This window comes from Tyto alba, unplaced genomic scaffold (genome assembly GCF_018691265.1).
Source record: "Tyto alba isolate M040663 unplaced genomic scaffold, T.alba_DEE_v4.0 Super-Scaffold_26, whole genome shotgun sequence".
NCBI lineage: Eukaryota > Metazoa > Chordata > Aves > Strigiformes > Tytonidae > Tyto > Tyto alba.
In genome coordinates this window covers 19823092-19835740 of record NW_024881300.1, presented here as the reverse complement: position 1 = coordinate 19835740, position 12649 = coordinate 19823092, and the positions used below count along the sequence as shown (strand labels likewise).

General features: G+C 42.2%; 1 protein-coding gene across 1 annotated transcript in view; it reads right to left on the bottom strand.

Annotated features, from left to right (window-relative positions):
• Window positions 1–12649, bottom strand: part of KLHL36 (kelch like family member 36) — an 80117-nt gene that overhangs the window by 43222 nt on the left and 24246 nt on the right. The gene's annotated exons all lie outside the window — the stretch shown is intronic.

Genomic DNA, 12649 nt, shown 5'->3' with positions numbered 1-12649 from the left:
ATGCTCTGAGGCTTTGCCTTACTGGTTCAGTGACCACGATAAACTTTTATTTGACAGCTTGTGGGGTACTCAGACAACAATCTCAGTCTAGTCTTGAATCTTGGCAGCAATATCACAAGAAATTCATCCGCACCAGCTGTGATGTGGGGTTCGAAGCACTGATCAAGAAAGAGCTCAGCACAGAGGCAAAACAGCTTTCTCAGCCACTCAAAGGCATCTGAGCAAGACAAAGCAGAGCACTTGTGCTGTCTTTGGAGAGCTGGCTCCATTATTGGAGGAAGCCAAGGCATCGCTTTAGCCTCCTTGGTTGCTTTGCTATCCTCAGTCAGCATATGCCTCCCACAGAGTATTTTTCTAAAGACTTTCTAAATCTTTTCTAAATATTTGTCTCCTCCAGGTAACTTCTCCAGGTCTGTCTGTTCTATGCCAACTTCGACAATGCTGTTGGGGCCCAGTGCCCTGCATTCAGGCCTGACTTGGATTTTCTCCTGATTTTCTCCTGAATTCTGCAGTGGTTTGAAGTGGGACTCCAAAGTACTCACACAAGATAACCATCCCATTTGCCTTTAGTCAGTCCAGTTCACAGAACATAAAAGATCCCATATTCCCTCTCTGAATCACCTCTATGGTGTACTGGCACATATGGTCCCTTTTTAAGCACAGGAATAATGAGCTTGCAGTTGCTAGTACAGCAATTGCATGAGCAACATTAGATACACATGAGAAAACTGAGGAAGAGAAGGAATTATTCATTTGTGATAAGACATCAAGATAAATCCTTATGGAAAAAGTAGCCTAATGAATGATACTAATAACAGAGAATTAGTGGGATTTTGTTTTGTTTCTCACCTCAAGTCCATCCTCTCAGGCAGACTACCTAGCAATACCATCTTGCTAATGCTCTGAAGAACTTTGTGGGGAAAAAACTGGATGAGATGTACAAAAGCATTGGTGCTGGTCTGTCCCTGGCCTCACTGGAGCACAGTTGGGTCAGTTCTGAAAAAGCTGTTGGGGAGTTCTTTTTTGTACGGTCCTCTTCCTCTAACAACACTGCAACAGCCAAATTAATTAAGTCTATGCTTGTCAAACCCTCAGCCAAATATAAGATTATCTTTGTCACAAAGAATGTCTTGGAAACACACCCAGCCCCGACCCCAGCCCAAGCTGATGAATGTACATCCCAGGTGGCTGCCTAGGAGTGTTTGGGGCACAATGTGTTTCAAGAATTCAATGCTTCCCTCTCTCTCTACTCATCACTCCTGTAAGAGTAATCTGAATTAGACATCAAATGGCTTTGTTTTTAAAATCTTGATTATACTTCAGCATTACCAAATGGTCTTAATTTCCCTCAGGAGAGTGACTTTATTGGTATTATGTCAAACCCTTATGTTTGCAATAGGAGCAACTCAGCTAGTCACAGGGGCTATACACGCCCGGTGTAACTCATAATCTGTTCTGCAGGCTAAAACTAATCTCTGGGGTCTGCTGTTGCTTGACTGGGAAAGTATTTACCCCACAGTGTTTGCATGCGTTATCCTTCCTTGCTAATAATTAAGAATGCAAGAAACAATTGTCAAAACTTGAGCAGAAAAAAGACTGGGACATGAAGAATAAAAGCATAAGATCAATTATTCGTGACGCATTTGGGATCTCACGCTTGGCGTATCACAGTAACACAACATAAAATGGAAATTGTCTATTTTCAGACTCCAGGCCTCCTCAGTATCTTCATTCACAGCACATCAGTGTAGCTGAATGTCTGCAAGTGGCTGATACTCTGATCAGATATATTAGGGACTCTATAATGGACTGTATTTTGCACCCAGAGTGGTGGAGACAAAGAAGGAATTAAGAATAGCTATTTTTTTCTGTAATACTTCTCATCAGGAGGTCTCAGAGTGTTTCAGAAGGATTAGTATAAACCAGACTGTACTGTCATTCCTGGAGCACAATACCCTTGCTTAGGAAAGGGCCTTTTACCATGGAATTGAAGCAGAAATAGAGGCCCATGTGTTACAGGACCCCACAGCCCAGCCTGGGGAGATAGCCTCTTAATATATGCATTCCTCACCTTATCAGAGCAATGCTGAGAACGCTCCATCCTGGGATTTATGCTAATGGCCTTATGAGACATAGGCTTTCTTTTTCATTTTTAATGTATTTTTTATATAGTCAGGTGCCCTGTTTTGTGTCCAGTTAGTATACAAAGCCTGGTTTTGCCTTATCAGCCCTTTCATCAGGCTTTAAAGACCTGCTGCTACACAAAGGCTTGTGGGCTGCGTTACAGGAGCCTGCAGCGTCCCTCGCTCTGCAGCTCAGTGGGGGCTTCACCGTATGTCAGGGCTCTGGGCCGGGGAGACTCTGCTCTGCCTCTGACAAAATGAGGGAGAGCATAAGCAGCGACGGCAGCACGCTGGGGGCTGTGTCTGGCAAGGAACAGATTGAAACGATTCAACGGCTGCTTTATATTTGGCATCGCCAAAGGATTTTCTATTCCTCCACATTATGAGTACAGAAGATATGAGGCAGCAGCATCCGCTTTTAGCAGGGAGGGAGCAACAGAGCTGAACGAAACATCCTCCAAAATCTTGATTAATACAGAGAGTCAGACACAGCAGATGACTGCATTTTAGCAAGCCCAGATTGGGGGGGGGGCTTTTATGCAGTGCATAAAATGGTAGTAAGGGATGGGGTGAATGGGTGACCCCCCAAGAGATCTTTAGGAGGCCATGGTAGGCATCAGGGAGAAAAAGGCTCAGTACCCAAGGGCAAAGTCGTGGTTTGAGCATGGGAGACAGCAAGGCTGCTCTGAGTCATAGCAGGCTGAAACACGTGAACAGCAAATTCTCACTCTGAGGAGTAAGTGGGCCTTTGCAGAATAGAAAATAGCTGAACCAGGCAACCCTGGCTGCACAGACCGGCCCATGGAAACTGCCGTGTGTTTTTATAGACTGCTGTCCCAAATTGTGCATAATGCCAGATTACTGGCTGGTGTTAAATAGGCTCTGCTGTACGGACCCCTGGGGTGATCTAATCTCTCCAGCTTGAATTGTTGCAGTTATTTAGCAACAAGGTACTGGAGGAGCTGCAGAGAGGGGTGAAGGGGAGATGCAAGATATTTAGTGCATTACGGTACGAGTCTGGCTCGGTTCAGTGCCCCACAACACGGCACAAAAAGGGACATTGTTTAATCACCGTCAAGACATGAGCTATAAGCTCTGTTCCAGGCATGACGACAGAAGCTCATTTTCTTGCCTCGTCCCTGACGGACGCGCTTCCGCTTACTCCTGGCACCGCATCTCTTACAGCCGCGGTGGTGCTTGGGCGGGGGCTGAAAGCAGGGAACTGGGGGATCTCTCACAGATTTCCCCAGACTGGAACCATGGGCTTGTGGAAGTGGAATATAGCTCTTACTGAGCTATAAAGTGAGACCTCCTCCACCCCCAAATCTCACACTTTTGGGACCTCTCTGGTGTATAATGGGAGCAATGTGTTAATTCAGTCCTCATCTGAGGCTTGGCTTTATGGCCCAATAAGGCAAAACACTGAAAGAGACGGTTTAATTGCAGCATGATGAACTGTGTATTGCTTGGTGGGAATGAGTTCAATAAAAGACCATTCAGAGCCCACTCAGGCCTTAATCCCTGGAGTGGTACAGACTTCCCTAGTGTGATTTTCACCTATGCTGGCAATCCATCTGCTAAAAACATGGTCTCTTCAGCTTTCACAGACATCTGTTTCTGGCCTGGAGTAGCTCACTTTGCTCATCTTACACTGACCGATTGATTTGTGTAAGTTTATAAGGGCTGAGAAACAAAGAGAAAGCTTCCAAGATATTTCACCTTTCTCCCTCCCCCATCAAAATGTCCCATAAGGTTTTTCATTAACCTTAAGACATCTTCAGAATGAAAGTGCATTTCCATGTAAATGCAGCTGAAGGGGAACAAACAGCATCTGTTCTGCAAATATTAAATGCAGGCAGTAGATGAATAGACTTATCTCCTTTATCATGATTAGCTACATTTCTGACTTGTAATTTTGGCCTATCACTCAACAGAAACGGTAATCAGGATGTAATACATCCTACTGGCAAATTACAGCAATGCAGCTGTAAAAGGCAGCAGCTGAACCCTTCGGCAATTTAAACTAGGTTTTATTACACCCAGGGCAAGACTCCAGTAAGTATATTAGTGACATGATTTAAAAATAATAAGAGTTGAGTCTTGTCCCACTGAAGTTAATTCTGATGTCGGTTTTCATGGGAGGAAGTGTTTTGCCAAAATCAGAAATCAAACAGGTCTCAGGGGTGTCCTCAGTGGAGTCGGAGACTCTGAGAGCAAAGGAGCTGTGGTGAGATCACCCCTATGCGAAGGTGTGAATGCTGCCTTCTCACATTGATTTCTAGGTTACTACACACCAGGAAAAGTTTAATGTGGGGAAACTTATATGAAATGTGACTACAGAATACAGGGCTCAGAAAAGAATTAAAGTGTGCTGTAAGAAAGTCTGAATTTTCAGCTCTCTTCCACCTAGAATGTAACAACAAAGGGTGTGTTATCATACACAAAAAGTGTGTTTGACTTAAAATGTCAGTGTTTCAATTTTGCCCAGTTCCAAACCAAAACAAAAATAAAAGCTGTCACAATTCTTGAGAGCAAAAATCCTGCAAAACCCCCTAAAGGTTTATGTAAAAATTACTAGCATTTTTTTCAGAAAAAGAATCATAATTCTTTATCGTAAAATGATATTCATGTTATAAAATGACAAATTATTCTGTTATCTGTAGGCTATTAAAAGCATTTGAAAATAACTAATAAGAACAGAGAGAAGCACTATACTCTTTTGTAGATGAAAAGTGACTCTTGTCTATTTTGCAGTGAAAGGGTTTCAGTATCTGTATCAATGTATCAGTATTCACTGTGCTACCTAGACAAGCAGCTGTTCTCAATATCCTTGTATTGGCTGTCATCAGATACCATAGTCTGTTTGAAAATATTTTGACTTTTTTTTTTTTTTCCCAAACACCTTCAGTTCAGGTGGAATTACAGAGTTAATGCAAAACATTTCAGACAGAATCACAAAAAACTTAAAAGTCAGAAATAAGCACTTGCTTTCTCTTTTAAGCTGTTTTCCAGGAAGCATCTCACATCTAGCTATATCTTCCTTCTAACATAAATAGGTAAACTTTCTGCAGAATCCTTAAGCTTCCAGAATCACACTGTCACTGGGTTAATATGGATGCAGTTATGGAGTGATTTGATAGAGAATCTTAATCACGATCTGTATAGAGCAGTATATCTTACATCAGAGCTGTAAATCGGTAACATTACAAAATTTATTATTTTCATCTTCCTTATTTAAAAGCTAGAACGTGCCAGATGAAACCATAAATCTACTAGATGGTCTTCCTTGCACCAAGCCTCTTAATGTTTCTGAAAACTCTCTGATAACATTTCATTTTCCTCTCATACCGATACTTAATGCCTTAAGTGCTTGGAAAGATAAACACTGTCTTTAAGCAGTCCAATCTCATGATCAGTTTATCTGAGGATTATTACATGAGTGCACGGAGGAGTCAGTCATAAATTGAACACATTTTTGCCCTAGCTGGTGATTTAATTGCAGTGGATGGGATGGCATATTCCAAGAATATCTAGTGCTGAGGGATGAAGAGAGAAAATGATGTTTTGCTGAGGGCTGAACTGATATCTTGTAGCTGAGAATAGAATGACAGAACAAGAATCAGACAAATTGAAACAACAAACTAGACACACATTTTTATAAGGGAAGGTCATTAACCTCTGGAAGAAACAGTCAAAGCAATTGACTGATTCACCATTTCTTCTATTACACAAAGCAAGTATGCTCACTTTCTGGAATAGATGCTTGAATGAAACACCAATTACTGGGCTCAACAAACAGGGAAAATACAATTGTCTGCCATGCACAGATGATTAGAATTGATCTCATTTCTCTTCTGAACTCCAAGCATCTTCACTGCCTCAGGTACAATAATACAAGAACTAATTCAAACTGCATCTTCACTGAACTCAGATGCATTTTCAGTCACAAAGCATGAACGAGCCAGCTCTACTCTAGACTGAACAGAGGGACAGAGCTAACAGCTGAAATAGTCATATCTTAAAGTGTTATGGCTGGAAGAGACAAAACTTGTCTCTCATAGCTGAAAGGTTCTCAGCCTTAGATAAGGATACACAAGCCTTTGTTTGCAATAGTGCTCATTTTTCCTTTCAGCACCATTTTGAATAGATTAAGTTGTCTGAAGTAGGGTTTATGATTTACACCAAATGCTACTTTCAGCACAGCCAGAAAAGCTGAAGACTTTCAGTGGGAAAAGAATTTAAGAATTTATGTGGAATTAAATTAAGCCAGCACAAGCTCATCCTCTTAAACGTAAACCAGGCAAGAAACCAAGAAAGTTTGGGTTTAGTGCATGTTGGACTGAAATTAAAAAAAAAAAAAAACAAAACAGTCTGTATGATGTGCTGGGAAAGATCTCCAACAGATATATAAGGGCAGATTAAAACAAGGTATGGAACTGGTCACTGGTCCCCAGCTGCCTGCTCTACCCTCTTTTCAAACGCTGCCGCCCCAGACAACCACCTCCGACTGCTTGCAGATCACTGCGTTTTCCTCTCAGCAAATTCATAGAAACTGAAAGTCTCTGAAGAGGGTAAACAGCGAGAACACACAAAACCTTCACTTAACCCAGAGGCACAACGCGGAGCAGCAACCCAGACAGCGCCTGTGGAGCTGGTGGAGAGGTTCTGGCTGTGCTCTTGCTACGAACACCATAAAGTAGGACCCTTCACTCGAGGCAGGAGGGCACAAAGCTCAAAAATTGAAGTAAAAGCAGTGAAATGTATGCTCAAGTTTCTGTCTTTCCTGTTCAAGCATTTAAACTGCTCCCAGACAGACAATCTCACAGTGTGCAGAAAGAATTTTACTTACCAAACCCTTATGAAGCATACAAGGAAAGGGGAGGAAGTCGCTCACTAGTCATTTTGCATAGCAAATCCTGTGCAAAGTGATAAACGTTAAATCTCAAACTAAGGTCAGAAGAGTCCCGTTAGGGCAACTTCCAGTTAATTATTGCCCTATTAATGCAACTATCCCTAATATTAATGCACAGCTTACAGCTTTTCATTCGGTAAGGATATTTTTTTGGCAAGTTGTAAAATCTGGCTAGTGGAAAAAGTCCACATTTTTGCATTCACCAGCTTGCAAACACCCCACACAGGCCAAAATTCTCCTGCGGTTTAGCTTTATTGGAAATGTAAATCACAACAACAAAACAGCTTTCACTGTAAACTTCCTTTCCAAGCTTAACTGTTCCCAAGGTTGCTCCCTGGTGACACTTCTGTGCCAGTCTGCAATTTCTCTCTTTTATTTGGTTGCAACTTGTAAAACCAATCTGCAAGTGTGATCCAGCAATAATTATATTGTTCCTTTATGCAGGGTTTAGTATCTGAATTGAGTACAGCTCTGCATTTACAAGCAGGTTGTCAGAATTACTACGTAGTTACAAGTTACCTTCTCAAATATACACAAATAATTTTTCTGAATTCACATTTTACTACATTATTTATACCCACAGATGTTAAGGCAAGAACACACTTGAGTCCTTCTTGAAAACTGGTACTAACTTCAGTTTGGGAATACATTTTCCTAATGAAGAACACGTTCAAGGCAGGGATGTTTTCAAAGCAACTGGTTCTGGCATGTTACACTGAAACTTTTTGATATGATTTTTTTTTCTAAAAGGATTCCATAAGATTCACACATAATTGTGAAAACAAAAGATCTTTTTGTGTGTGTGTGAAAATTGACCCATTGCTGGACCAAGAAATCCAAGCTAACAAGCAAATCTGCAATGGTGATAGATCATTTGGAGAGTTCTTTACAATGTAGATTCTTGACCCATTCATAGCAGTGATTTTTGAAATTCTTTGCTTTTGAAAGGTTCTTTGTGAGGGAAATGTGGTTTAGATTGAATCAGGGATATGGGAGTTGGAATAGGAACAGAGTTCACTTTCTTATTTAAATAGAGTACTTTTCATGTTACAAGCAGGACAGACCAATATAAATCACAGATAAGCCTGAAATCGAGTATTTGAATCCACAGCCAGATTTGACCTTCCACTATTTCAAGGGAAGGGAGAAAGATACACCCACAGTTTATGTTCAGATATCACTGAACACTAAGAAGAGACCAGAGAGCTCCTGCTTCAGCAGCCTGGTGTACGAGATTGATTCAGGATAAACCTCCATGGAGCCTTGTAAATACCTCAGACTCTCCCAGGGACCTCCAGTATTTTCCCGGACAGAACCGGTCAACTCTCATCTGTCTCCCCACGCACTTACAGCTTCCCTGTGGCTGGACACCCTGTAGGTTGCTGCAGTGGTTAACTAATGTACTTCCACAATTACTTCATGCAAATACATTGTAGCAATATCTCCTATCCTTGTGTCATCTGATACAAGCTCTGTTTGTTACCCCATAATTGAAATTGTACCTCACTATCCTCTTCTACGGAACAACAATCTTTTCCACTTTACCAGGTTTTCCGATACAGGTTATGTTTCAACTGTTACAAATGTGGTGTGGTAAAAGCATCACCAAAGAAAATGTCTTATAAATAGTAATAAGGTACTGTGTTACCCTCTCACTCTTTCTGAGAGAAAGATTATGTTCATTTCAGCAATGTTATAAAGACCTTCTGTTACAGGTCATCTGGTCCTTCTCTCTGCTCCTGTTGATTAAGTGGAAAGGAAAAAAACAGACTCGGAATTGTGATTTTTTTTATTGTGCATTCGTAGTTTTATGTTGGATTCAACTACATGAATTATTACTGAGGGACATCTGTTAAAGAACATTGTCCAGGTGAAATCAGCATCTATTGGCTTCTGCTCAGCTGAAATCAATAGGGTTTTTGCCATTAATTTTTATAGGACCAAATACAGAGATATTGTTGTAATGTGAAAGGGTAAAAAATTTACAGGCAGACAGATACAATGCGTCTGTGTAAACTGAAGCCAAAGCTTTTCAGCCTTAATTAAGTATAAAAAAGAAGGATAATTTGATTCAGAAGTAACATTATCTTTCCTCTACCTCCTCTCACACCAGAAGGTACATTTGGTTTCACCATAATAAATCAACTGCACAGAGCATCAAGCACACATCTGTGATGCTGCAGAGCTTCCCCACTATGCTGGTTAAAACCAAGATCAGATTAATCTAGAGCACAGGGCCAGGTGTCCTGAACTAGATTTCAAGCAGTGAGTGCTACAGAAAAGATGGCTGGAGGTTGGGCACCATGCTGGGTATCTATTAAATTTAAATGGTGTTTCTCAGCAAGATCACCGAGCCAAGATGTTCTACTTGATGAGCTCAGGAAGAAATGATCACTAAAAGGAATGTATTGTAGTGCTCTGACTTTGACAGCTTCATCGCTGCAGCATGGTTGGATTTTTGCGCCTTCCTTTCAATGTGACAGCTTCATATTGATTTAAGGAGAAGCTTAATATTGACAACGGGTCATCTCCAGTGGTCTGATTTCTCTAGTAGCTGTAATCTCCTCTTTGACGTAGTTCCTTGAAAAGCATCCTACACGATGAAGCAGTTTTTCAGGATAACTTAAGAATGTACAAGTGAAAAGATGTTTATGTTTTCTTCAGTCATCAGTATTTGCAAGGCCTATGAGAAAGGCTTTAAAGAGCAGTGTTTTCTATATTTGCTCGCTACACAGTGGTAAAAGGAGAGGGCATACAGAGTTCCTATACTTCCATCAGAGGACAAATGATGGCACAGACTGAATCACCTTCCTGTGTAGTTTTAATTTCCTTTAGCTCACCCATGGATCAATGGAGAGAGGTAGCTGAATTCAGAGGACACAATCAGAACCTCTAAATTAGCATTTAACTTTTTTCTAAACTTTAGTGCTTGGGATAATCTGTTTGGACATTGATATGGTTAGGGAACAGTGCATTTCCCCAAACTGTTGAAGATGCAGATAAAAACCAAAACTCTCAATACAGCTCATTAAAAGGAAACAATCATTCCCTTCAAGAGCAATGAGCAATACACTATTTTATCAGATGTTTGATTTATCTCCTGTCTCAAATTCCAGATTAACTTTGAGTAATTAGCAAGGATGTCCTTAGGGGCCATTTACTCAACTGTTCTCTCCCTTCATAACATAAAACCAGTGAGAAAACAATACAGATGAATGATGGCAGAATCATTTGTACATCATCATTAAGGCAAACCAAACTCCTAGAAGCACACCCTCTTCAACATCACCACAGTATACAAGTGTTGCCCTGGGACTCCAGCTGCCCAGTATATGTAGACACACTTGTACCAGCTCACCTTGAATATCTTCTAGTTTCCAAGGCAAGGATTCAGTCATTAGTATGACATAAATCTACAGCAGTCTGGATTTAAAAGGGAAACTTCCACACCACACTGAAGGAAGACTCTGGCTACATAATCAGAAATTTGTCTCTAGGTGTGTGTAACTGAAATCTTATATTTTAAATTAGATTGTTAGGATTAGGGTGGGTGGAGCTGGTTGTAGAGTTAGACTGCTGATTGGGGGTTAGATCACAAACTCCTTGGCAGAGGGACTGCTTTTCTATGGCTCTACAATGCTTTAAACCACATAGGCCTTGTTCATGAGCAGACTTTGAGATGCGTCTACAACTGATGCATGAAAACTGACTGTGAGCCATCAATGTGCGCTCACAGCCCAGAAAGCCAACTGTGCCCTGGGCTGCAGCCAGAGCAGGGGGGCAGCAGGGCCAGGGAGGGGATTCTCCCCCTCTGCTCCGCTCTGGGGAGACCCCCCTGCAGTGCTGGGGCCAGCTCGGGGGCCCCCAACAGCAGAAGGACACGGAGCTGCTCGAGCGGGGCCAGAGGAGGCCACGGAGATGCTGGGGGGGCTGGAGCAGCTCCCTGGGAGGCCGGGCTGAGAGAGTTGGGGGGGTTCAGCCTGGAGAAGAGAAGGCTCCGGGGAGCCCTTCGAGCGGCCTCCCAGGGCTTAAAGGGGGGACAGGAAAGGTGGGGGGGGACTCTGGATTGGGGATGTGGGGATAGGATGAGGGGTGATGGTTATAAACTGACAGAGGGGAGATTTAGATGAGACCTAAGGCAGAAATTCTCCCCTGCGTGGGTGGTGAGGCGCTGGCCCAGGGTGCCCAGAGCAGCTGTGGCTGCCCCCTCCCTGGAAGGGTTCAAGGCCAGGTTGGACGGGGCTGGGAGCACCCTGGGCTGGGGGAAGGGGGCCCTGCCCGGGGGAGGGGGGTTGAACCAGCTGATCTTGAAGGTCCCTTCCAACCTAAACCATTCTATAATTGTATGTTTCCAATGGAAGACACAGCAATGGTTACACGCAAGCCAGCCTGACAAAGGAATGAAATGCGTTCAGAAAAAGTAACAGACCCCAAAAAGCATCACCAAAGATGATAAAGCAGAAGATGAAAGGAAGGTTGGTTTCAAAGAGAAAATCTTCAGAAGGCCCTTGGAAACACAGATGAGTAGAAGGCACTATTTGGAGTCGACTAGAATATTTTTAGTGAGAAAATTAATTCAGTAGCCACAATTCTCTACATGTCCAGCACTCAAGGAAATTTCACATCAACATTTACAAACAGGCATGCATTTTCTCCCTCACTGAAGCATTTTCCCTCTTCTATTTTCAGAGCACTCTGGAGTGCTCAGATAACCCAAATCTGTAACTCAATCCCAGCAGGAGACTATTTAATAAGAATATTTTTAAGATAAAATTTTTCTGCAAAGGTAGAAAAAATGCAGTACCATACAGTCCTTTTCAAAAGAAACAGCATCAGAGAAGTTAGATGTGGAAAAACCCTTTTTGATCATCCTAGTCCCTTTCTCATTACTGTGGGATACTGGACTCCAGACTATCTGCCCAAAACACAAGTGACAGAGGTACAGCTGTGGTGTGTGATATATGATTATGGCAATCACTGATACTCATCTGGATACCCCCGAATTTCATTATTCTGTTCCACATGATCGCCACTGACCCTGTAATGTCCTTGCACCTACTCAGACCTGTCTGAGGGTGGCTTCAATTTATTTTGGCTGCTAAAGGGCCACAAGGAGGGCTGGGGCCTGTGCTATGGCTATTATGTTTGTCTTCCTGCACCTCTTGATGGTAATAGCAAAGGTAAATAGCAGAGGAACAGGTTTTGTCTACTCCAGTTTAACAGAAAGTGCTCTCTACTGGTGTATCCTCATGTATCCAAATATACTTATCGCTTGAGTGGCCCTGACTGTAACTTAATTTTCCAATCTGACTGTGGCTTGCTTTGGCAGAATCAGATGGTTTAATTTTGCTCATCTGCAGGCAATGGTAGTTGTGCTCAACTTCTCCAACTGAGCGAGTTAGCATTTTCTGTCTCCATATCTTGCTTTGAACTGAACCAGCAATGGAACTGTGCATGTGTCACACAGTTTGCAGTGTCTATATTGGTATGGGCTTGCATTTTATTCTGTACTATGAAGACTTGACCTTGTTAATGCAAGGCACTTCTGTAGTTGAGTTGTTTGCTTAGTTGCTATCTTCATCTTATAATTGTAGGGCACATTCCCTCCACCTGT